The 27,552-nt window shown below is 31.1% G+C and overlaps 1 protein-coding gene across 1 annotated transcript in view; it reads left to right on the plus strand.

Annotated features, from left to right (window-relative positions):
* Positions 1 to 27,552, plus strand: part of DIP-epsilon (Dpr-interacting protein epsilon) — a 353,851-nt gene that overhangs the window by 77,485 nt on the left and 248,814 nt on the right. The window lies entirely within an intron of this gene.

Below are 27,552 nucleotides of genomic sequence, written 5' to 3' on the forward strand. Positions count from 1 at the left end.
CGCAAACTGTTGATGGTTCTTCAAAATATTGTTTTTGTTTTGTTTTCATCGCTGTTGAAAATTGTGTAGAGTTTGCTCTGGTTTTTTTTGTTGTGCTCTTTAGCAGGTAGACAAATTAAAACAAAAAACACAAACATCGAACAGACAGACAGACAAATCAACTAAAATTCACAGATATTAAACAATAACAACAACTACACACATTCATATGTTTATTGTTGTTGTTTTATTTTTCATTATTTATTTTGTAAACAACAAATATCGAAATTGTGTATTTTGTTTCTTATTTCTCATTAAATTTTGTTTTTTGTTGTTGGTATCAATCACTCTCGTTGTCTCAGAGCTAAATAGTAAAAGTTGTTTTTGTTGTTTTTTGTATTTTATTTGAATTGTTTTTTTGTTTTGATTTGTTTTTGTATTTGCTGGGTAATTTTGTTGTTTTTAATATGTAAATAAAACCTCCAACAAGGTTTTGTTGGTATTTTTGTGTGTTTGTTTTGACTGTGGGTATTTAAGCAACATTGTAAAATGCAAACTCGCTTGATCTATTCTTGATTAACCCTCTAAAGGGTGGAGTTTTTAAAATGTGATAGTAAACATGAAGTAGCTATGTAAATGCTTACAAAGCAGTTCTCTTTAACCCTCCATGATACAAATGTTTTATTTTTCACATTAGTTAAAAACAAGTAAGAGAATCTTAGATAACCTTCGACAAATTATACTTAAAAATAATTTTTTTTAATATTTTTAGGTAAACAAAATTTAAATTTTTTTATAAAATTTTTTTTTAAAAAATTGTTTTCCAATTTTTTTTTTATTTTTTAAATTTGTTTTTTTAATTTTTTTTTAAAAAAGTTTTTTTTAATTTTTTTTTTTTGGAAAAAAAATTTGTGACAAAACTTTTTTTTATGAATATATAGCTTTATATACATCGTTGCAATGGACTTAAAAGTATCTGTCATTAGATATCCATTTTGTCTATATTAATGACTTAGTAATCCCGGTTTTTTCCTTATATCTCAACCATTTGTGTATATAATTTTCCGACCCTATAAAGTATATATATTCTGGATCCTTATAGATAGAGGAGTCGATTAAGCCATGTCGGTCTGTCTGTACACCTGTTGGTTGAAATCAACTATCCGAAGCCCCCAAATAACTTACATACACGATTCATAAATCAGTATCTCCGGAATTTTTCCGGCTCGGTTGCAATTTAAAATCAAGAAAATCGGTCCACAAATGGTTGAGATATTAGGAAAAAATCAGAGCCACCTCGATTTATGACCTATTTTTGACCAATATCTAGATTACTAAGTCATTAATATAGACAATATGGATATCTAAAGATAGGTATTTCAAAGACCTTTGCAACGACCCATATAAGACCATAGTAAGTTGGACCTACAATGCACAGTGGTTTAGAAACTTTTTTTTGGAAATAATTCGGTATCTTGAGAACTATTGGAGATATTGTAACGAAATGTGAACATGGTTTGAGCTGAGGTGTTTTCGAGTTGATTTACGTTTGTTCAGCTTCCTAGCGCTAATGGGGGCCAGTACGTAGCCCATCAAAGTTGGTCACCTCGGGTCTCAATTTTTTTAAAAAAAATCGCCAAAAATCCATTTATGATCCCAATAAGCTGAAGTTTTGAATATAAATAGTCCTTGAGAAGATCTAAAATACGCTCACAAGTGTAGGTTATCTCTATTAGTTGAAGAGATATTCAGGTTTATTGATTTATTTTTTTTTAATTTTGCTCGATCTTTTTATGGGCCTACGGAGGGCCGAAATTTTTTTCTAAAATATTAGCGATATTGGCGATAAAATTCTAAATAAAATAAATAAACTTGCTAACAGTTATCTCTTCCCTATAAAAAGTTATACGCATCCAAAATTGGAATTTGTAAAAAGGGACGTATTTTTTAATTTTATTCCCAAAATTTGCCCATATATTTTTTCTTTTGTAGAAATAAAATTTCTTCGGGACTATATAGAATTTTTATATGACCCGGAAAGATAACTTAATGCAAAAACGTGTAAAGAAAAATTTGGCTCGTTGAAGGGGACATATCACCCTCCAATACTTTCCAAACCTGGCCAATTTTAAAAAAAATTTCGGTTTGAGTAAAAAAATCTAAAAAGGCAAAGCACCGATCAACGAAAGAGATCCATATTTGCATAGCCCCATATGTTTCTTAAATACCTACTAAGTATTTTTACTATCACACGGTAAATAACGCCACAGTAGGCACTTTTCTAAAAAAAACTCAGTTTTTGGAACACATTTTCCCCGTTTTAGGAATGTCGGTATTTGAAAATAAAAAATTTTAAAAATTCTAATGTCATTGATTTAAGGACATTTGAGTCTGTATTGGTTCCAAACTTTGTCATGATATCTTTAATTAAAATTAAATTAAAATTGTATATTTTTATTCGTGGAAAATCACCATATGATAAAATTATAAAATTATTTAATTTTACTAAAATATCAATCCTCAAGTCTTAATGTTTTCAACAATATGAAATACTTATTTAAAAAGCCTATATTTACTTCTCAGAAGTTCCACAAACCTTGCCTCATTTGACAAGTTTGTACGTTTTTTCATATAATGCGTGTATTTCATATTTTAAAGTATAATTAGGTGAAGGGTATATAAGGTTCGGCACAGCCGAATATAGCTCTCTTACTTGTTAGCCTTAAATTTCACCTTGGAAAGGTAATATTAAAACAGCCGATTTTTTATTACCTCTAAAAAAACCTTAAAAATAAAAGTTGAGAAAAAGTCAAAAAAATTTAATTTCAAATCGAAAACTCGATGGCTCAATATCGAAAAACTTTTGTGCTTACAAATCGTATTAAGCCATGTCCGTCTGTCTGTTGAAATCAATTTTCTGAAGACCCCAGATATCTTCGGGATCCAAATCTTCAATAATTCTGTCAGACATGCTTTCGAGAAGTTTGCTATTTAAAATCAGCAAAATCGGTCCACAAATGGCTGAGATATGAGGAAAAAACCAGGACAACCTCGATTTTTGACCTATTTTTTACCTATATCTGGATTACTAAGACATTAATATAGACAATATGGATATCTAATGATAGATATTTCAAAGACATTTGCAACGACGTATATAAGACCATAGTAAGTTGGACCCACAATGGGTCAAAATCGGAAAAAAAATTTTGAACCAGATTGTTTTTTTCACCAAAAAAAAAAAATTGAAAAAACAAAAAAAAAATTTTAATTTAAAAAAAAAAAATTTTTGGAAAAATTTAAAATAACAATTAGAAATTTTTTTTCCAAAAAATTAAAAAAACGTCTTTGGAAAAAAAATAATTTTTTTTTACCTAAAAATATTTAAAATTTTTATTTTGAAGTAAAATTTGGTGAAGGGTATATAAGATTCGGCACAGCCGAATATAGCACTCTTACTTGTTTTTTTTTATTAGTAATCAAAATTGTATTAGGTGAAAAAAATGTTGGGTTAAAAAATATTTTTACAGATTGTGACCCATTGTAAGTCCGACTTGTACGCCGTTGCAAAGGTCTTTGAATTATATACCCATATATAGAGACTTAGTAATCCAGCGATATCCAATTTGTCTCTTCTTTTGCATTTATATTACTTATTAGCAAGGTCTTGTTTTTTAAATTTAGTGTTAAACAAATTGTGAATAACTTAAGCGAGCAAAAAAAAAATGCAACGTAATGAATCTATTGTAAAAGTAAGCCAGTTATGGTTATTTAAATAATCATTTATTATAAACTTCGTAAATTACACAGGTCAACAAAAAATCATTAATAAAAAAAATTAAAAAAATACGTTTTCATGTGTTTCAGAAACTAAATTTTTAAAATGATTTGTATTTACTATATTTAAAGTTACATTAGGATCTAGATATATAAAAATCAATAATAAAAAAAAAATATTTCTAAAAATTCCGTAAAAATTAAAAAAAAATATTTCGGAGGATGCTGCACAGTGGGGGATCTGAAAAAAAAAGTGGAAATAAATCTTTAACTTCTAAACGAATAGCCCGATTTTAATAAATGGATATAGAGGAGGTGTCGATAAGTTTAAGTTTTGAATTTGGGCTTAAACAACCAAGGGGTGACCGAGCCACAATGCCCCAAAGTGGGGCACCTCGGGTATATCAAAAATTAAAAATGATGCCAAATTTTTGTTTGCGATCCGATTTGAAAGATTTTTATATATATGGAATCTACTAGACGAGATCTACAAAAAACATTGCTCTAGCCATATATTATCTCTTACAGTTTACGAGTTATTCGCATTTGAAAAGTAAAATTTTATTTTTTTTGCCTACCTTGGTTTGCCATTTTGCTAATAACGGATCCAATTCTTTCCCGATTTTCGAAGTATCTTTTTTTGAATTAACAACAAATTTATTAATAATCTTAAGAAAGAATTGTTAAAAAATATCTACTGAGTCAAAAGTTATGTGCATTCAAACTTAAAAAAAATAAAAAAGTCGTTTTTTCGCCATTTTTTTTCGAAAAAAGTACCTACATTAATTTTAAATTATACAGAAAATGAGAAAAAAATAAATAATGTGTTTATATTTTTCTGAAAGATAACATTTCGGAAAATATTATAAAAGCAAAATAATATCAAAATTCGTATTATTGCGTGGTCCAGAGCCTTCCGAAGTAGACCTATTTTTTATGTAAATTTCAACTTTAGTCAACATATTCTAAAATCGCATAGCTGCTTTCAAAAAATTAAGACCAGTTTTGTATGTCACAATCTGTTCTTCAATATCATGCAAAGGGATTTCATAGCCCCGAGCTTGGTACCTTAAATAGATCTAAAAATCAAAAAAATACCAATTTTTGGATTTTTGAAAAGTTTTTTGGGAATTGTGGGATTCTCAATAACAAATCTAAATCCAAATTTTCACTTTTGCATTCCGATAAAAAATGTCTATATAATTGTAAAATTTTGTAAAAATGAGCGAAATTTCTTAATTCTGAATACATTCGAAAAAAAATCCAAAGAGTTCCAAGTCCCACAAAAGGACCTATGTGAAGCTGTATTAACAGGTTTCAAAAATATTTAAAATCAAGGATTTTAAAAATTTGTTTGTCTGTGCTGTAATATTTCTGAAAAGAAACTTAGCACGTTTGTACACTATGCTATAAATAGTTTTGATCAAAATAGAGTTTATGTTGATTTTCTTTGTTCCTTTGTTGATTTCTATTTGAATCTTTACTCTATGAGAGGTGTGTGTTTCATTTACACAGAGAAAACAGATTCGTGATAGCAACCGAATTTGTTGCCAATCGAATGATTCTACCTTAATGATCGAATTTTAAAGTTGTGGCTACAGAATTTTGAAAAGGGTAACAAAAATCAAGCACATCTGCAGTGGCTTGAGTGTTAATAATCTAAAAAATTTAACAAATGTAATGAAACGGAAGCACCTGTTTTAATGAAACAAGTTTTTACACTTTTCATACCCTAAATATTTTTATTTAAAACAAGTCCATTCTGGTCCATAGCTAGCAAACCGTTCAAAATTCAAGAAAACAATCCACTACAAAAATGTACCTAAGATCTCATTAAACAACTTTCTATTCACAATTGTTGTGCTTTATCACAAGGGCTACAACTTTGCCTCAGAGAGTAAATCAAAATTCTGAACTGTTTGCAAGATATTAGCCTGAGAATATTATCAATTTTTTGCAAAAATTATACCGAGGCCCCAAATCTTTGGGGGCCATAAACAAAAAAGTGCATGACTTTGGGCAAAACTGGGAGATACGGGTCTTTTTTTTTTTGGTCTTTAATCACGTAGTGGTGTCCGTATATGGTTATATTTCCATGACTCAAAAAATTACACAGAGTGATATCTACGCACAATGTGTACACGGACAGCAAGCAAGACGGACGGACATTGTTTAATCGGCTCAGAAACTGATTTTAAGCTGGGTGCTAGACTAATATGTTTGGGCGTTACAAACGTCAGCACAAACTCATAATAGTCTTCCCACTATGGTGGTGTAGGGTATAAATATTAATTATTTGTGAATGTTTATAACAGACATCTACGCTGTCTTTTCATATTTAAAGTTGAAATATTAAAAATTCAAATGTTTACACTTGGTTGCACATATCAGAATTATTTATTATAGTTTTTACTACCAGACACAAAGATATTGGAATTGTATGAAATTTCTATGAACTTATATTACTTTTCAGTAATTTTATGACTTCAAAATGCGGTCTCTGTTATACGATTCATTTTGAGCAGATTGAAACTTGTCCTACCGTACGATTCTAAATTTGTGACTATTGAAAATAAAAGTCATGATCAAATCTTATCTAAAAAACCTGTTAAGGCTACACTTACATTTATTTAATAAGATATTTTAAGTAAAACTCTTAAAGTTTTTTTTTTAAAATCATAAAAAACATTCAAATAAAAACAGCTATTTTCTAAATATTATAAATTTCACCTTAAAAACACTCATAAAAATTTCAACACATGAATTTCCAAGCACGTTTTTTTACCTGTTTTAAGGGATTTTTTTCATTTCAATAAAAACCAATGTTTACAGTTTTTGTAACTGTCATAAAAACCTTGCAATTTGTGCAAAAATTCACACAACTTTATTATTTAGTCAGATTTTAAATATAATTTGAAAGCAATTATTAACAACAACTAAAAAAAAAAAAACACCATAATCTAAAATTGATCTAACGAGTTTGCAACAAAAAAAAAACCTTTAAATAAAGTATGTATAACTAAATGTTTCATATTGTGCATAAAATAAATTAAAATTTCAAATTTTCATATTTAAAAATAACATTTAATTTAAAACAGTCATTAAATTATGACGTCTGTTTGTTGGCAATTAAATTTGTATTAAAATGCAACGGCATATAAAACGTGTTAAATAATATTAAAAAAAACAGTCAAAAAAAATTCATACTGACGTTTCAAATAAATATCACTATAATTATAATAAAATTAAACTTTTAGGGGAAATATTATAGAATTAATAAATGCAGGCAAATTGCTTAACAATTGTTGCTGGTTAGTCATCATTTGAATTTTTTTTGTCCGAACTGGTGTAATTTTAATGAATTATTTATATACATATTTAAATTATTTTATATTCGTTGGAATTTATGTATGTATATTGAAGTTTTCAAATAAATTAACAACGTTTGATAATATTAAATTTAGTAAAATTTTAACAAATATTTAAGAATAATCACACGCTTCATGTATTGAAATATAATATTATTGTAATTTACAATAGTTGCAACAATGAAACTAATAGAGTTACAAGGTTAATATTTAAAGTCTTATTTCAAAGGATTTTATGTTCTAGTTCTGTTCTAGTTCTGTTCTAGTTATGTTCTAGTTCTGTTCTAGTTCTGTTCTAGTTCTGTTCTAGTTCTGTTCTAGTTCTGTTCTAGTTCTGTTCTAGTTCTGTTCTAGTTCTGTTCTAGTTCTGTTCTAGTTCTGTTCTAGTTCTGTTCTAGTTCTGTTCTAGTTCTGTTCTAGTTCTGTTCTAGTTCTGTTCTAGTTCTGTTCTAGTTCTGTTCTAGTTCTGTTCTAGTTCTGTTCTAGTTCTGTTCTAGTTCTGTTCTAGTTCTGTTCTAGTTCTGTTCTAGTTCTGTTCTAGTTCTGTTCTAGTTCTGTTCTAGTTCTGTTCTAGTTCTGTTCTAGTTCTGTTCTAGTTCTGTTCTAGTTCTGTTCTAGTTCTGTTCTAGTTCTGTTCTAGTTCTGTTCTAGTTCTGTTCTAGTTCTGTTCTAGTTCTAGTTCTGTTCTAGTTCTGTTCTAGTTCTGTTCTAGTTCTGTTCTAGTTCTGTTCTAGTTCTGTTCTAGTTCTGTTCTAGTTCTGTTCTAGTTCTGTTCTAGTTCTGTTCTAGTTCTGTTCTAGTTCTGTTCCAGTTCTGTTCTAGTTCTGTTCTAGTTCTGTTCTAGTTCTGTTCTAGTTCTGTTCTAGTTCTGTTCTAGTTCTGTTCTAGTTCTGTTCTAGTTCTGTTCTAGTTCTGTTCTAGTTCTGTTCTAGTTCTGTTCTAGTTCTGTTCTAGTTCTGTTCTAGTTCTGTTCTAGTTCTGTTCTAGTTCTGTTCTAGTTCTGTTCTAGTTCTGTTCTAGTTCTGTTCTAGTTCTGTTCTAGTTCTGTTCTAGTTCTGTTCTAGTTCTGTTCTAGTTCTGTTCTAGTTCTGTTCTAGTTCTGTTCTAGTTCTGTTCTAGTTCTGTTCTAGTTCTGTTCTAGTTCTGTTCTAGTTCTGTTCTAGTTCTGTTCTAGTTCTGTTCTAGTTCTGTTCTGTTCTAGTTCTGTTCTAGTTCTGTTCTAGTTCTGTTCTAGTTCTGTTCTAGTTCTGTTCTAGTTCTGTTCTAGTTCTGTTCTAGTTCTGTTCTAGTTCTGTTCTAGTTCTGTTCTAGTTCTGTTCTAGTTCTGTTCTAGTTCTGTTCTAGTTCTGTTCTAGTTCTGTTCTAGTTCTGTTCTAGTTCTGTTCTAGTTCTGTTCTAGTTCTGTTCTAGTTCTGTTCTAGTTCTGTTCTAGTTCTGTTCTAGTTCTGTTCTAGTTCTGTTCTAGTTCTGTTCTAGTTCTGTTCTAGTTCTGTTCTAGTTCTGTTCTAGTTCTGTTCTAGTTCTGTTCTAGTTCTGTTCTAGTTCTGTTCTGTTCTAGTTCTGTTCTAGTTCTGTTCTAGTTCTGTTCTAGTTCTGTTCTAGTTCTGTTCTAGTTCTGTTCTAGTTCTGTTCTAGTTCTGTTCTAGTTCTGTTCTAGTTCTGTTCTAGTTCTGTTCTAGTTCTGTTCTAGTTCTGTTCTAGTTCTGTTCTAGTTCTGTTCTAGTTCTGTTCTAGTTCTGTTCTAGTTCTGTTCTAGTTCTGTTCTAGTTCTGTTCTAGTTCTGTTCTAGTTCTGTTCTAGTTCTGTTCTAGTTCTGTTCTAGTTCTGTTCTAGTTCTGTTCTAGTTCTGTTCTAGTTCTGTTCTAGTTCTGTTCTAGTTCTGTTCTAGTTCTGTTCTAGTTCTGTTCTAGTTCTGTTCTAGTTCTGTTCTAGTTCTGTTCTAGTTCTGTTCTAGTTCTGTTCTAGTTCTGTTCTAGTTCTGTTCTAGTTCTGTTCTAGTTCTGTTCTAGTTCTGTTCTAGTTCTGTTCTAGTTCTGTTCTAGTTCTGTTCTAGTTCTGTTCTAGTTCTGTTCTAGTTCTGTTCTAGTTCTGTTCTAGTTCTGTTCTAGTTCTGTTCTAGTTCTGTTCTAGTTCTGTTCTAGTTCTGTTCTAGTTCTGTTCTAGTTCTGTTCTAGTTCTGTTCTAGTTCTGTTCTAGTTCTGTTCTAGTTCTGTTCTAGTTCTGTTCTAGTTCTGTTCTAGTTCTGTTCTAGTTCTGTTCTAGTTCTGTTCTAGTTCTGTTCTAGTTCTGTTCTAGTTCTGTTCTAGTTCTGTTCTAGTTCTGTTCTAGTTCTGTTCTAGTTCTGTTCTAGTTCTGTTCTAGTTCTGTTCTAGTTCTGTTCTAGTTCTGTTCTAGTTCTGTTCTAGTTCTGTTCTAGTTCTGTTCTAGTTCTGTTCTAGTTCTGTTCTAGTTCTGTTCTAGTTCTGTTCTAGTTCTGTTCTAGTTCTGTTCTAGTTCTGTTCTAGTTCTGTTCTAGTTCTGTTCTAGTTCTGTTCTAGTTCTGTTCTAGTTCTGTTCTAGTTCTGTTCTAGTTCTGTTCTAGTTCTGTTCTAGTTCTGTTCTAGTTCTGTTCTAGTTCTGTTCTAGTTCTGTTCTAGTTCTGTTCTAGTTCTGTTCTAGTTCTGTTCTAGTTCTGTTCTAGTTCTGTTCTAGTTCTGTTCTAGTTCTGTTCTAGTTCTGTTCTAGTTCTGTTCTAGTTCTGTTCTAGTTCTGTTCTAGTTCTGTTCTAGTTCTGTTCTAGTTCTGTTCTAGTTCTGTTCTAGTTCTGTTCTAGTTCTGTTCTAGTTCTGTTCTAGTTCTGTTCTAGTTCTGTTCTAGTTCTGTTCTAGTTCTGTTCTAGTTCTGTTCTAGTTCTGTTCTAGTTCTGTTCTAGTTCTGTTCTAGTTCTGTTCTAGTTCTGTTCTAGTTCTGTTCTAGTTCTGTTCTAGTTCTGTTCTAGTTCTGTTCTAGTTCTGTTCTAGTTCTGTTCTAGTTCTGTTCTAGTTCTGTTCTAGTTCTGTTCTAGTTCTGTTCTAGTTCTGTTCTAGTTCTGTTCTAGTTCTGTTCTAGTTCTGTTCTAGTTCTGTTCTAGTTCTGTTCTAGTTCTGTTCTAGTTCTGTTCTAGTTCTGTTCTAGTTCTGTTCTAGTTCTGTTCTAGTTCTAGTTCTGTTCTAGTTCTGTTCTAGTTCTGTTCTAGTTCTGTTCTAGTTCTGTTCTAGTTCTGTTCTAGTTCTGTTCTAGTTCTGTTCTAGTTCTGTTCTAGTTCTGTTCTAGTTCTGTTCTAGTTCTGTTCTAGTTCTGTTCTAGTTCTGTTCTAGTTCTGTTCTAGTTCTGTTCTAGTTCTGTTCTAGTTCTGTTCTAGTTCTGTTCTAGTTCTGTTCTAGTTCTGTTCTAGTTCTGTTCTAGTTCTGTTCTAGTTCTGTTCTAGTTCTGTTCTAGTTCTGTTCTAGTTCTGTTCTAGTTCTGTTCTAGTTCTGTTCTAGTTCTGTTCTAGTTCTGTTCTAGTTCTGTTCTAGTTCTGTTCTAGTTCTGTTCTAGTTCTGTTCTAGTTCTGTTCTAGTTCTGTTCTAGTTCTGTTCTAGTTCTGTTCTAGTTCTGTTCTAGTTCTGTTCTAGTTCTGTTCTAGTTCTGTTCTAGTTCTGTTCTAGTTCTGTTCTAGTTCTGTTCTAGTTCTGTTCTAGTTCTGTTCTAGTTCTGTTCTAGTTCTGTTCTAGTTCTGTTCTAGTTCTGTTCTAGTTCTGTTCTAGTTCTGTTCTAGTTCTGTTCTAGTTCTGTTCTAGTTCTGTTCTAGTTCTGTTCTAGTTCTGTTCTAGTTCTGTTCTAGTTCTGTTCTAGTTCTGTTCTAGTTCTGTTCTAGTTCTGTTCTAGTTCTGTTCTAGTTCTGTTCTAGTTCTGTTCTAGTTCTGTTCTAGTTCTGTTCTAGTTCTGTTCTAGTTCTGTTCTAGTTCTGTTCTAGTTCTGTTCTAGTTCTGTTCTAGTTCTGTTCTAGTTCTGTTCTAGTTCTGTTCTAGTTCTGTTCTAGTTCTGTTCTAGTTCTGTTCTAGTTCTGTTCTAGTTCTGTTCTAGTTCTGTTCTAGTTCTGTTCTAGTTCTGTTCTAGTTCTGTTCTAGTTCTGTTCTAGTTCTGTTCTAGTTCTGTTCTAGTTCTGTTCTAGTTCTGTTCTAGTTCTGTTCTAGTTCTGTTCTAGTTCTGTTCTAGTTCTGTTCTAGTTCTGTTCTAGTTCTGTTCTAGTTCTGTTCTAGTTCTGTTCTAGTTCTGTTCTAGTTCTGTTCTAGTTCTGTTCTAGTTCTGTTCTAGTTCTGTTCTAGTTCTGTTCTAGTTCTGTTCTAGTTCTGTTCTAGTTCTGTTCTAGTTCTGTTCTAGTTCTGTTCTAGTTCTGTTCTAGTTCTGTTCTAGTTCTGTTCTAGTTCTGTTCTAGTTCTGTTCTAGTTCTGTTCTAATATATAATTTTGTATTGAATAAAGTTAAGGTAATTTGAAAAAACTGGAAGTCTATAAAAATGTAAATCAAATTTTCGAATATTGTGTAATAAAACATAAGTAATTTTTATGTAACACTTAAGTGTAAATTCCTTGTTTAAGTCACAACTAGTAAGCTCTTTAAATAGCTTCTATATTCTTGTCCCTTTTAAATCCTTTTTTATATTTATTTAATGTTTTCCCAAAACTTCACCATATTGTCAAAACAGGGATCTATTTATATGAACATATTTATAGCAAAAGTGTTGACATTAAATAACAAAACCATAATATTTTTAACAGAGACACAATCATACCCAGATATTGAAAGACAGACGGGCAAAACAAACAAAACATACTAAACGACAACCCAACATCCCACAGACAGACAGCCATTTGTAAAACTCATCTAGACACTAAAACAAAAAACTAACAGCCACAAAATACAAGGACCCAAATATAAGAATCCAAAGGAAAAAAAAGAACAAACTTACAATTCCCATTTTCCCATAAGCTACTTAAAAGACACAAATTTAAGCACAGATAACAATCCGGGACACAACCAAAAAAAAAAAAAAGGACAAATGCCATAAATACTCTACTTCCTCTTGGCCCTTAAAACAGTTTCCTTTGCAGCATTATAAACCTAAGAACTGTTAAGAGATATAAAAGGAACATCATCAGAACAATCATAAATTTTATTTAAATATTAAATATTTGACACATTTATTTTATTGTCATTTATTGTTGTTCTCCTTTTGTCTCTTGTCTTTTTCAGTTTGGGTCTTTTTTTTTTTGTATCCCTAAGTAGTTTAATTTACAAGTGTTAATAATGTGATTTATTTCAGATTTCCTCTAGTCTATAAAAATGTTAATAAAGTTAAATATTTAAAATTTATTGCAAGTGTAGTACAGGAAAATCTAAATATGACATTTGTTTGGGATAATGGTGCGTATGATTGTTATTAATTGCTGATAAATTTATGTTACTTGAAAGATTTAAGCATTTTTAAAGGAGATTTGTTGGTAATTTAAAAGAGATTTGAGGGAAGAAAACATAATTGAAGGGAATTTTGTATGGATTTAAATGTTTAAATTTAAGCTAAATTAAGTTCAGTTCTAGTTCAGTTCTAGTTCAGTTCTAGTTCTAGTTCAGTTCTAGTTCAGTTCTAGTTCAGTTCTAGTTCAGTTCTAGTTCAGTTCTAGTTCAGTTCTAGTTCAGTTCTAGTTCTAGTTCAGTTCTAGTTCAGTTCTAGTTCAGTTCTAGTTCAGTTCTAGTTCAGTTCTAGTTCAGTTCTAGTTCAGTTCTAGTTCAGTTCTAGTTCAGTTCTAGTTCAGTTCTAGTTCAGTTCTAGTTCAGTTCTAGTTCAGTTCTAGTTCAGTTCTAGTTCAGTTCTAGTTCAGTTCTAGTTCAGTTCTAGTTCAGTTCTAGTTCAGTTCTAGTTCAGTTCTAGTTCAGTTCTAGTTCAGTTCTAGTTCAGTTCTAGTTCAGTTCTAGTTCAGTTCTAGTTCAGTTCTAGTTCAGTTCTAGTTCAGTTCTAGTTCAGTTCTAGTTCAGTTCTAGTTCAGTTCTAGTTCAGTTCTAGTTCAGTTCTAGTTCAGTTCTAGTTCAGTTCTAGTTCAGTTCTAGTTCAGTTCTAGTTCAGTTCTAGTTCAGTTCTAGTTCAGTTCTAGTTCAGTTCTAGTTCAGTTCTAGTTCAGTTCTAGTTCAGTTCTAGTTCAGTTCTAGTTCAGTTCTAGTTCAGTTCTAGTTCAGTTCTAGTTCAGTTCTAGTTCAGTTCTAGTTCAGTTCTAGTTCAGTTCTAGTTCAGTTCTAGTTCAGTTCTAGTTCAGTTCTAGTTCAGTTCTAGTTCAGTTCTAGTTCAGTTCTAGTTCAGTTCTAGTTCAGTTCTAGTTCAGTTCTAGTTCAGTTCTAGTTCAGTTCTAGTTCAGTTCTAGTTCAGTTCTAGTTCAGTTCTAGTTCAGTTCTAGTTCAGTTCTAGTTCAGTTCTAGTTCAGTTCTAGTTCAGTTCTAGTTCAGTTCTAGTTCAGTTCTAGTTCAGTTCTAGTTCAGTTCTAGTTCAGTTCTAGTTCAGTTCTAGTTCAGTTCTAGTTCAGTTCTAGTTCAGTTCTAGTTCAGTTCTAGTTCAGTTCTAGTTCAGTTCTAGTTCAGTTCTAGTTCAGTTCTAGTTCAGTTCTAGTTCAGTTCTAGTTCAGTTCTAGTTCAGTTCTAGTTCAGTTCTAGTTCAGTTCTAGTTCAGTTCTAGTTCAGTTCTAGTTCAGTTCTAGTTCAGTTCTAGTTCAGTTCTAGTTCAGTTCTAGTTCAGTTCTAGTTCAGTTCTAGTTCAGTTCTAGTTCAGTTCTAGTTCAGTTCTAGTTCAGTTCTAGTTCAGTTCTAGTTCAGTTCTAGTTCAGTTCTAGTTCAGTTCTAGTTCAGTTCTAGTTCAGTTCTAGTTCAGTTCTAGTTCAGTTCTAGTTCAGTTCTAGTTCAGTTCTAGTTCAGTTCTAGTTCAGTTCTAGTTCAGTTCTAGTTCAGTTCTAGTTCAGTTCTAGTTCAGTTCTAGTTCAGTTCTAGTTCAGTTCTAGTTCAGTTCTAGTTCAGTTCTAGTTCAGTTCTAGTTCAGTTCTAGTTCAGTTCTAGTTCAGTTCTAGTTCAGTTCTAGTTCAGTTCTAGTTCAGTTCTAGTTCAGTTCTAGTTCAGTTCTAGTTCAGTTCTAGTTCAGTTCTAGTTCAGTTCTAGTTCAGTTCTAGTTCAGTTCTAGTTCAGTTCTAGTTCAGTTCTAGTTCAGTTCTAGTTCAGTTCTAGTTCAGTTCTAGTTCAGTTCTAGTTCAGTTCTAGTTCAGTTCTAGTTCAGTTCTAGTTCAGTTCTAGTTCAGTTCTAGTTCAGTTCTAGTTCAGTTCTAGTTCAGTTCTAGTTCAGTTCTAGTTCAGTTCTAGTTCAGTTCTAGTTCAGTTCTAGTTCAGTTCTAGTTCAGTTCTAGTTCAGTTCTAGTTCAGTTCTAGTTCAGTTCTAGTTCAGTTCTAGTTCAGTTCTAGTTCAGTTCTAGTTCAGTTCTAGTTCAGTTCTAGTTCAGTTCTAGTTCAGTTCTAGTTCAGTTCTAGTTCAGTTCTAGTTCAGTTCTAGTTCAGTTCTAGTTCAGTTCTAGTTCAGTTCTAGTTCAGTTCTAGTTCAGTTCTAGTTCAGTTCTAGTTCAGTTCTAGTTCAGTTCTAGTTCAGTTCTAGTTCAGTTCTAGTTCAGTTCTAGTTCAGTTCTAGTTCAGTTCTAGTTCAGTTCTAGTTCAGTTCTAGTTCAGTTCTAGTTCAGTTCTAGTTCAGTTCTAGTTCAGTTCTAGTTCAGTTCTAGTTCAGTTCTAGTTCAGTTCTAGTTCAGTTCTAGTTCAGTTCTAGTTCAGTTCTAGTTCAGTTCTAGTTCAGTTCTAGTTCAGTTCTAGTTCAGTTCTAGTTCAGTTCTAGTTCAGTTCTAGTTCAGTTCTAGTTCAGTTCTAGTTCAGTTCTAGTTCAGTTCTAGTTCAGTTCTAGTTCAGTTCTAGTTCAGTTCTAGTTCAGTTCTAGTTCAGTTCTAGTTCAGTTCTAGTTCAGTTCTAGTTCAGTTCTAGTTCAGTTCTAGTTCAGTTCTAGTTCAGTTCTAGTTCAGTTCTAGTTCAGTTCTAGTTCAGTTCTAGTTCAGTTCTAGTTCAGTTCTAGTTCAGTTCTAGTTCAGTTCTAGTTCAGTTCTAGTTCAGTTCTAGTTCAGTTCTAGTTCAGTTCTAGTTCAGTTCTAGTTCAGTTCTAGTTCAGTTCTAGTTCAGTTCTAGTTCAGTTCTAGTTCAGTTCTAGTTCAGTTCTAGTTCAGTTCTAGTTCAGTTCTAGTTCAGTTCTAGTTCAGTTCTAGTTCAGTTCTAGTTCAGTTCTAGTTCAGTTCTAGTTCAGTTCTAGTTCAGTTCTAGTTCAGTTCTAGTTCAGTTCTAGTTCAGTTCTAGTTCAGTTCTAGTTCAGTTCTAGTTCAGTTCTAGTTCAGTTCTAGTTCAGTTCTAGTTCAGTTCTAGTTCAGTTCTAGTTCAGTTCTAGTTCAGTTCTAGTTCAGTTCTAGTTCAGTTCTGGTTCAGTTCTAGTTCAGTTCTAGTTCAGTTCTAGTTCAGTTCTAGTTCAGTTCTGGTTCAGTTCTAGTTCAGTTCTAGTTCAGTTCTAGTTCAGTTCTAGTTCAGTTCTAGTTCAGTTCTAGTTCAGTTCTAGTTCAGTTCTAGTTCAGTTCTAGTTCAGTTCTAGTTCAGTTCTAGTTCAGTTCTAGTTCAGTTCTAGTTCAGTTCTAGTTCAGTTCTAGTTCAGTTCTAGTTCAGTTCTAGTTCAGTTCTAGTTCAGTTCTAGTTCAGTTCTAGTTCAGTTCTAGTTCAGTTCTAGTTCAGTTCTAGTTCAGTTCTAGTTCAGTTCTAGTTCAGTTCTAGTTCAGTTCTAGTTCAGTTCTAGTTCAGTTCTAGTTCAGTTCTAGTTCAGTTCTAGTTCAGTTCTAGTTCAGTTCTAGTTCAGTTCTAGTTCAGTTCTAGTTCAGTTCTAGTTCAGTTCTAGTTCAGTTCTAGTTCAGTTCTAGTTCAGTTCTAGTTCAGTTCTAGTTCAGTTCTAGTTCAGTTCTAGTTCAGTTCTAGTTCAGTTCTAGTTCAGTTCTAGTTCAGTTCTAGTTCAGTTCTAGTTCAGTTCTAGTTCAGTTCTAGTTCAGTTCTAGTTCAGTTCTAGTTCAGTTCTAGTTCAGTTCTAGTTCAGTTCTAGTTCAGTTCTAGTTCAGTTCTAGTTCTGGTTCTAATTCAGGTTCGAGTTCAGGTTCGAGTTCAGTTCTAGTTCAGGTTCTAGGTCCGGTTCTAGTTCAGGTTCGAGTTCAGTTCTAGTTCAGGTTTTAGTTCAGGTTCGAGTTCTAGTTCAGTTCTAGTTCTGGTTCTAATTCAGGTTCGAGTTCAGTTCTAGTTCAGGTTGTAGTTCAGGTTCTAGTTCAGGTTCTAGTTCCGGTTCTAGTTAAGGTTCTAGTTCAGGTTCTAGATCATGTTCAGGTTCTAGTTCCGGTTCCAGTTCCAGTTCAGGTTCTAGTTCAGGTTCTAGCTCAGGTTCTACTTCAGGTTCCAGTTCAGGTTCTAGTTCAAGTTCTAGTTCATGTACTAGTTCTAGTTCAGTTCTAGTTCAGTTTCTAGTTCAGGTTCCAGTTCAGTTCTAGTTCAGTTTCTAGTTCAGGTTCCAGTTCAGGTTCTAGTTCCGGTACTAGTTCAGGTTCTAGTTCATGTTATAGTTCAGGTTCTACTCTATATTCTAGTTCATGTTCTTGTTCTTGTTCCGATTCTAGTTCAGGTTCAAGTTCAGTTCTAGTTCAGGTTCTAATTCAGGTTGTAGTTCAGGTTGTAGTTCTGGTTCTAGTTCAGGTTCTTGTTCCGGTTCCAGTTCCGGTTCTAGTTCAGGTTCTAGTTCATGTTCTAGTTCAGTTCTAGTTCTAGTTCAGGTTCTAGTTCAGTTTCTAGTTCAAGTTCTAGTTCAGGTTCTAATTTAGTTTATATTTCAGGTTCGAGTTTAGGTTCTACATCCAGTTCAGGATCTAGTTCATGTGCTAGTGCAAGTTCTAGTTAAGGTTCTAGTTCAGGTTCTAGTATAATTTGAAGTTCGTGTGCTAGTTCTGGATCCAGTTGACGTTCTAGTTATAATTCTAGTTAATTTTTGAAAATTATTTTATATAGTTCTTAAAGTTTCCACTGTTTATTTCTTCATTTACCAGATTAAAGTTCATTTTGGCTCCCATGTACTAGTGTCTGTCTTTTTTCCTGTTGCAACAATTGTATGCCAAACGGCAACGCAATTTGTTTGCTCTTTTCTGAGTAAAAAAAAAATAAAATAAAGATAATTTTATGAATTATAGTACAAACACACTTACAAACAAACCCACACACATAAATACAAGAAGCAGGAAGACGCAAGACATGCATAAATTTATTACATGCATGTTACTTGTTGTATGTTGCATGCTACATGAACTTTAAAATTATATTTTCTGCTTATAATTTGGTTTATTTTTTGTGTGTTTGTATTTATGCTTCAGTTTTGAAAACATAAATATGGTGGTTTTTGCTCTGTATATTCTTGATTTTATTTCTTTAATGCGTCTTAGAAAAACTGTCTAGAAATATTTTACATGGCTGCGGAGGAAAGCAAGAGAGTGTTACAAACAAGTAAATATTTGCTTAAATTCTCCTCATATTGAAAGGAAATTTATCAATATTTTTAAGGAAATAACTAATTTTATGAGAAAACATATAAAATCTGCTGAAAATATGTTAAATTTTGATAAGAGATTTTATGCTTTTCTTGGGAGGTTGGGGTGTTAAAATTGTTTAATTTAAAATTGGGAGTAAGTGCAATATTTATAATAAATCTTAAGAGATAAGAAGTTTTAATTTTACTTTTGGAAATGGAAATTAAATTACATATTGTCGGAAGTTTAGGAGATACAAATTTATAAAGTGTGTGTTAAATTGTGAAGGAAATATAATAGTATGCTGGAATAAAAACCCCTCTTTAAAGATCTAAATATGAGATCAAACTTGTGAAATATTTTCAATTATTAAAGAAAACTTTATATTCTACCTAATATTATAAACATATCCTTAACAAATTACTAAGTTTTTAAGATTTATCATTATTTGTTTACTTTTTACAGTTGGCGTATGATTAATATTAATTCAGCAATAATTTCATAAAACCCTTTACAACTTTGTCATTTAATACAATATTTCTCTCAAACAAAAAGCCTTTAATACTGTATAAATTATTTGAGCTTGCAGCAATAACAAAATTTAAATCCTTATACAAACTTAATGTATTATTTGTCTTGTAAAACTTAAGTTCTTACAAATCTTCTTTATTTATTCTTACAACATAATTTTTATTAAATTTTCTACCTTGTTTATTTATATAACTATATAGTAAAAGTAAACTGTATTCTTAAAAAAATGTATAAAATTACTATAATTATATACATACCAAAAAACACAAACTTTTAAGCAACAACTAAACTGACTGACTGACTCCTTGAAAGGAAGAAAATAAAAAATAACACAGTCTTGTTTAACAAGTCAGTGAACTTTTCTTGGTACCCAGGATTTCCCTAAAGTTTTTTTTTTATAACACAAATAATAACTATAAGGTAAACACAAACATTAAACTTAAGACACCAGCAAAAAAAATTGTTATTTTAAGTAAAAGTTTTATTAAAATACAAGACTTTGACTTTAAATAAATAAAATTGTTGAAGAAAAGTCAAATGAAAAAAACTTATAAAAATGTTTACTAATGTAGAGAAATCATTTCCAACTAAAATTTTATAGTATCCATCATGGTTCTGTGAGTTCAATTTAATCATTTTTATTCTGATTTTATAAAAGTATTAAATTTGTAGCAAAATGTTCCATTAAATGGATTAAAAAGTCTTTCATTTTAACTCGCTATACGATTTCATATTTCTGCCTTAATTCGACACTTCATAACAATTCCTTCCTTAAATCAAATTTTAAACTACTAAATTCAAATGAACTTTTTTATCTTTACACCCTCGTTTTGTAGCACAAGAATTTACATTAAAGCCTTCCATTTCTCTAAGCCCTAATCACACATGTAAGCACGTGTATTACATACTCTATTGCCACAAAATCTTACAATTGTTATTTAAAATTTCCCTTTGTATCACAATCACAGGGATTTATTTCACATTTTCTCATGTCTTACCTTGTAAGTGTCATTAACATTTCAAATGGCATTTTCCTAAATTGCCCCGGTATACACGTGTGTTACTATTTGAACTTAAATTTTGAAATAAATTTTAGTAAATTGTGTGTAACAAATTATTTTGACATTCGTATGGAAGTTGTTATCAAATATCACAATTTAGACATAAAAAGGAAATTTAAATAGATTATAGAAACACTACTGACTACACCACTGACTACACTACTATGACTAGACTATGACTAGACTATGACTAGACTATGACTAGACTATGACTAGACTATGACTAGACTATGACTAGACTATGACTAGACTATGACTAGACTATGACTAGACTATGACTAGACTATGACTAGACTATGACTAGACTATGACTAGACTATGACTAGACTATGACTAGACTATGACTAGACTATGACTAGACTATGACTAGACTATGACTAGACTATGACTAGACTATGACTAGACTATGACTAGACTATGACTAGACTATGACTAGACTATGACTAGACTATGACTAGACTATGACTAGACTATGACTAGACTATGACTAGACTATGACTAGACTATGACTAGACTATGACTAGACTATGACTAGACTATGACTAGACTATGACTAGACTATGACTAGACTATGACTAGACTATGACTAGACTATGACTAGACTATGACTAGACTATGACTAGACTATGACTAGACTATGACTAGACTATGACTAGACTATGACTAGACTATGACTAGACTATGACTAGACTATGACTAGACTATGACTAGACTATGACTAGACTATGACTAGACTATGACTAGACTATGACTAGACTATGACTAGACTATGACTAGACTATGACTAGACTATGACTAGACTATGACTAGACTATGACTAGACTATGACTAGACTATGACTAGACTATGACTAGACTATGACTAGACTATGACTAGACTATGACTAGACTATGACTAGACTATGACTAGACTATGACTAGACTATGACTAGACTATGACTAGACTATGACTAGACTATGACTAGACTATGACTAGACTATGACTAGACTATGACTAGACTATGACTAGACTATGACTAGACTATGACTAGACTATGACTAGACTATGACTAGACTATGACTAGACTATGACTAGACTATGACTAGACTATGACTAGACTATGACTAGACTATGACTAGACTATGACTAGACTATGACTAGACTATGACTAGACTATGACTAGACTATGACTAGACTATGACTAGACTATGACTAGACTATGACTAGACTATGACTAGACTATGACTAGACTATGACTAGACTATGACTAGACTATGACTAGACTATGACTAGACTATGACTAGACTATGACTAGACTATGACTAGACTATGACTAGACTATGACTAGACTATGACTAGACTATGACTAGACTATGACTAGACTATGACTAGACTATGACTAGACTATGACTAGACTATGACTAGACTATGACTAGACTATGACTAGACTATGACTAGACTATGACTAGACTATGACTAGACTATGACTAGACTATGACTAGACTATGACTAGACTATGACTAGACTATGACTAGACTATGACTAGACTATGACTAGACTATGACTAGACTATGACTAGACTATGACTAGACTATGACTAGACTATGACTAGACTATGACTAGACTATGACTAGACTATGACTAGACTATGACTAGACTATGACTAGACTATGACTAGACTATGACTAGACTATGACTAGACTATGACTAGACTATGACTAGACTATGACTAGACTATGACTAGACTATGACTAGACTATGACTAGACTATGACTAGACTATGACTAGACTATGACTAGACTATGACTAGACTATGACTAGACTATGACTAGACTATGACTAGACTATGACTAGACTATGACTAGACTATGACTAGACTATGACTAGACTATGACTAGACTATGACTAGACTATGACTAGACTATGACTAGACTATGACTAGACTATGACTAGACTATGACTAGACTATGACTAGACTATGACTAGACTATGACTAGACTATGACTAGACTATGACTAGACTATGACTAGACTATGACTAGACTATGACTAGACTATGACTAGACTATGACTAGACTATGACTAGACTATGACTAGACTATGACTAGACTATGACTAGACTATGACTAGACTATGACTAGACTATGACTAGACTATGACTAGACTATGACTAGACTATGACTAGACTATGACTAGACTATGACTAGACTATGACTAGACTATGACTAGACTATGACTAGACTATGACTAGACTATGACTAGACTATGACTAGACTATGACTAGACTATGACTAGACTATGACTAGACTATGACTAGACTATGACTAGACTATGACTAGACTATGACTAGACTATGACTAGACTATGACTAGACTATGACTAGACTATGACTAGACTATGACTAGACTATGACTAGACTATGACTAGACTATGACTAGACTATGACTAGACTATGACTAGACTATGACTAGACTATGACTAGACTATGACTAGACTATGACTAGACTATGACTAGACTATGACTAGACTATGACTAGACTATGACTAGACTATGACTAGACTATGAATATGAACTATACTATGAAGTAGACTATGACTTGTCTACTAACTAGACTACTGACTCACTACTGACTATACTATGAACTAGACTATGTCTAAATTACTGATTGCATTGCAAACTAGACTATGGCTAATTAATTATTTTTACATCAATATAAAACTTATTTTTAACACAACTTCTTAAAATATTTTACATTTAAAGGGTATTTTATTAAGCGCATACTATCTTTACATTTGAATGTAATAAATAGTGTGTGAGATATCAACGAAATTTTGTATTTAAATTTATTTTTTTATTATCGTTAGATATGTATGAAATATAACATTGTGTCAACCATCCGAAATGTACTTGACTCTAGCGCATAAATCGGGTTGAATTTGGCCGATGGGTTATTTTGGCTTTGAGAGCCGCCATGGTTTGTGGCTATTCGCACAGATCTGCGACTTATATAATTTCTACAAGAAAAGGTCTAACCTGGCGAAATCGCTTGCCCTCGGTGGTCAGTTCACAGCTCCTCCAAGAGAGATGACCATGCCCAATTTGTCATGTTTCGCCATCTTGTCATGTTCCTATTCACATGCCAATTCAATTCAAACGAATTAGGTAATCATCGACCTATAGCGCTGATGGCGATTGCCTTGCCAACATCATTCTCAAATAAATGTGGACCGATGATGCCGCCAGCACAAAATTCATAACTAACAGTAACTTTTTCGGGATGCATTGTTAGAAGCTTTGTTGATGAAAATTCGGATAAATTTCCAACCGTTCTACGCTTTATTCAGCGAACACATGTCGTTGTTGTTGAACGCTATTTCCATGCATGGTGATTTGCCAAAAAAACAAATGTAGAAATTCATCAGATGTAGCATCCACTATATGGTCGCTATCAATTGACAAGGTCCCTGATTGAAGACCCTTTATCTTCTTTACCATTAACATAAGATATTTTTCTCCTGGCTTCGAAATTAAATTTACAACTTTTGTCTGGCTTAATTTCATGACTTTTTCTCCAACATAATTTCAATACATTTTTCATTGCAATCAGCCTTAAGTACTCACGTTTTTCATGAACCGATTTGTTTTCTTATTTTAGTTTTATGCAAAAATGTTCTACAACTTTTTTTCTGCGTAAGTTTCTTTTATTCCAGTCTTTCCTTGGTTAAATATTTAATAGACTTGTTTACCTCATTCCTGGCTTTTGGCGCTTCGTTTCGCTTTTGCATTCATTCGCTCATTCATCTTTCACTTAGAACATTTGTAATGTTTATAAATTGTTATTTTCGTAAGGTAGAGTTCAAGATTTTTGGTATTTTTTTTTAATAAGTTTATTTTGCGTTGCAAGAAGACTGTGGGAAGATTTATTTGTTGTTGTTTAGAAGTTTGTGTGTTTTTCTAGCATAACTTTCATGACTTGTTGTTTTAGGTGAATTTTGGCAGGAGTTTGGTTTGATGTTTTTTCTTCACTTTATGCTAAAGAAAATTTTAAGAATGTAAAGTTTTTTTTTACAAAAAGAACAAAAATCAACTAAGAGTTAATGAACCATTATAGTTTGACTATAAGTTATTGCTAGTTTATGGCCAGAGCAAAGGGACATTGTTAAGTAAATATTTATGGGTGAGTTTAAAAGACGACAGTTTGTGGAAGAAGAAAAAGAAAAACCAAGAAAAAGCTTTTGAGGTTGTTTGTTTTTATTTTCTTTTTTTTTTTGGAAAAAGTTAGTGATACCGAACGCTTGAGTTCGGAGTTATTGATTAAGATCAAAGTTTTTATAAAAAATTTAGTTTTAAAGATTTTCAATTAGTATAAAAGGTTGGAGAGGAATTAGTTTAGAGTAGTTTTGTTATTATTAGAATTAAAGGAATTTAGGTTTTAAATGATTTTTATAAATTTTGATTTTTTTTCCTTTGACTTTTTTTGACTCTTTCCATGCTGCCATATTCCTTCTAAAAGTTCTCTATATTATTGTACTGTTCAGGCTACAACTGTTTTCTATTTATTACTGAAAACAGCCAGCAAATACATGAATCCGTTGCAGAGTTATGAATGATTAAACCTCTTCTGCCAAAATTTGTCCTATGTTGCGTATGATTAATATTAATTATTGGAAAGAGTGGAAAAGTTAAATAACTTTTATACTGTTAAACCGATTTGAACAAAACTTGGAGTAATAATGGTGATGGAGTAAAACTATCAATTAGTTGTTACTAGACATGAGTAAGTTAAGAACAAGGCTTAACACAGTGGTTTAAAAATGGCTACCTCTTTAATGCAGAATTTGTTATTTCTTTTGTATTTAACAAATATGATTTTCTTTCTAAAAATATTGAGTTTCTTGAATTAGTTTGTAGAAATCTATAAAAAAAAGAAATTTCATAAAAAAATTTAATTTTTTACAAAAAAAAATTTATTTAATTTAAGATTTGTTGCCTAATTTTCGGCATTTTAAATTTATAAATATTTAACTAAGGTCTTATTTTCCATTCAAAATAAATTCCTTTTACAGTTTTAACAATTTATGTGATTTTATTTTTATTTTCTTTTAGCTTTCTGTCGTAAAGAGCATGTTAAACAATGTTAGTTTATTAGATAATACTACACTACTTACTCACTTTTAAAATAAAGGAATAAAACAAAAAATTTTTAACTTTATACAACAGCAACTTTTAAGTAGGAAAACATCTAGAAGTATTGAAAAAATACACAAAAATAACAAATGCAATAACAGAAAAATAAGAAAGAAAAAAAGACTAACATTATTTTTTATTCCAAAAAAAAATATTGTACAACTGCATGTCGTTTTGCAAGATTTGTTTAGTTTATGTTTGTTTGTTGTTTGCAATTCGTTTTCATGCATCATAAACTAAGAATTTTTCTTCAAATGCAGCTGCAGCAGCTGATGACCAGTTGAAGGCAAGTTGCTAGATGAAATATAGAAAAGAAATGTATATTTAAAGTCAAAAAATTTTTAGATTTAGATGATGTAAGTAAGTAAGTAAATAAGAAAAATATCGAAAATTGTTAGAGGAAGTTTGTGATAAAAAAAATCTAAAAGGGTAAGGTTTAATAGAAATTTTCTTATAATTAGTAATTAACAAAAAAGGTTTTACTAACTATCATATAAGGCGTATGATTAATATTAATTATTACTAAGATGTTATATATTACTTAATATATTGTGTAATTAACAAAGTTATAGGCAAAATTTTAACTTTTAATTAAGTAAAATACATTATTTTATAAATGTATGATATTCTAAATACTGGAAATTTATTTAAATTTTTTTTTAATATATGTTGCTTTCATAGCATCTAAACTCTTGTTTGCTTAATGCATCTTAATCTCTTGTTCAAGACTCGAATGTTCTCTATTTAACACAAAAAACTACTTACAAAAACCTGAAACCGTTTAAAAGTTATAAAGAAATAATCATATTCTCCTATTGTAGATCATATGGTGCGTGTGATTAATATTAATTATCATGAAATAAATGAAAATATTTAAATAACTTGTTAACTAATACTTGGATTTAAACAAAACTTGGAGTAGTACTAGAGGAGGGGTAACACTTTCAAATTAATGCTAAAAGACATGAGTAAGTTTTATACAATGCGCAAGACAGTGGGCTAAAGTGGAATATTTTGGTTAAGAAAAATATTTTGCTGCTCATAGGTTTTACAAATATGAAATTATTTGAAAGAATTTTGATACTCGTAAGTTATTTTAAGCAAAACGCATAGATTTGGTTAAAAAAGTATTTGTTAATTTTTTTTCACAAACTAATTTTTTTTTAGGTTGGATTTTTATCAAAATTATATTATTTTGTAAATGTATGGAACTGGAATAATATGTGCATTAAGAAAACAACTGTTTGAAATTTTTTTCTAAAAATTATTTTTTTTTTTGAGAATCTGTTGTTTCCCTAGCATCCAAATTCTTGTTTGCTTAATGCATCTTAATCTCCTGTTCAAGTCTCGAATGTTCTCTATTCAACACAAAAAACTGTTTACAAAAACATGAAACCGTTTAGAAGTTATAAAGAAGTTATCATATTCTCCTATTGTAGGTCATATGGTGCGTATGATTAATATTAATTATCTTGAAATAAATGAAAATATTTAAATAACTTGTTAACTAATAATCGGATTTAAACAAAACTTGGAGCAGTAATAGAGGAGGAGCAATACTTTCAAATTAATGCTAAAAGACATGAGTAAGTTTTATACAATGTGCCAGAACGTGGGCTAAAGTGGAATATTTTGTTTAAGAAAAATATTTTGCTGCTCATAGGTTTTACAAATATGAAATTATTTGAAAGAATTTTGATACTCGTAAGTTATTTTAAGCAAAACGCATAGATTTGGTTAAAAAAGTGTTTATTTTTTTTTTTTAACAGACAAATGTTGTTATTTGAAAGTTACATTGAAGTCACTGACAAACTTGTCCTTTTATCAAAAGTTGTCTAACTAAATTTATTTTATTAGCATCTTCTATTATCTTATATTACACAAACCAAGACATTATTTAACCCCTTATTAGCTAAACTTTCAATTTTATATAATTACATTCTACAAATATTTAAAACAAAAATATTTCCCCCTTTCAAAAACAATATAAAATTATGTCCTCTTTAATAGCTTAAGTATCGTTTAGTGCTTTTTTGTTGTTCTTATTTAATTCTGTTTGTTATTTGAAACTTTATTACGGTCATATATTTCAAAAGCCAACATCTTTCCACTTCAACATCCAACTCTCCCTTTTTCAGCCAGAAAAATATATACAAACTCTCTAATAAACTATATACATTTACACCAACATATTCTAACATGAGTTTATAAGTGTGTGTTCATAAGAGCGAGTAAAGTGGCACGAACATTTTCTGTAACAATTGTTTAAGATTTTCCAAAAAAAAAAGTTAAGAAAATAAATAAAATACAACAATACAAAGGATGAGAAACAAACAAAAAAACAACACAGATTGTTTCACATTTGTGTGTGTTGAACGTTGAAATGACTTGAGAATTGTTGAAATAACTTTTTAGCTAATAAAACTATATATGAAAGATATAAACAAACACACATGTGTGGAATTTTATAAACAGGGTATAACAAATGTTATAAGAAAAACATTTTCTAATGCAGAATGTTCCCAGAAATATTCTTGGAAACTACAAAAAAGAAAGAAATATTCAATGCCTTCCATGCTCTAATTTACTTGCTCAAATTTAGTCATAGTTAGCATCATATTATAGCCCTAAATGTTATCTATTTTATGCTGAAAACCAGAAATAAAAATATCGAGCCGTTTCAATGTTATGAATTCTTAAATAATTCTCCTAATATTTTACTATGTTGCGTATGATTAATATTAATTATTTTAAAATAAGTGAGATTAATTAAATTACTCCTAAACTGTAAGTTCAAACTGAACAAAACTTGGAGTATAGATAAAGGAGGAGTTATGGTTTAAAAATATTATTCAAGGCAATACATAATATAAACAATAGTGTAGCTACAGTTGGCTAAAATTTAATTACATCGGGTGTTATATTTCGAGCCGCTGCTAATGATCCTGAAAGAATATGTTCTGGTAGGGGAATGAAACGTATTGGTCACGACAAAGTTCTGATATATGAATTTCA

Source organism: Calliphora vicina, chromosome 2 (genome assembly GCF_958450345.1).
Source record: "Calliphora vicina chromosome 2, idCalVici1.1, whole genome shotgun sequence".
NCBI classification, from domain to species: domain Eukaryota; kingdom Metazoa; phylum Arthropoda; class Insecta; order Diptera; family Calliphoridae; genus Calliphora; species Calliphora vicina.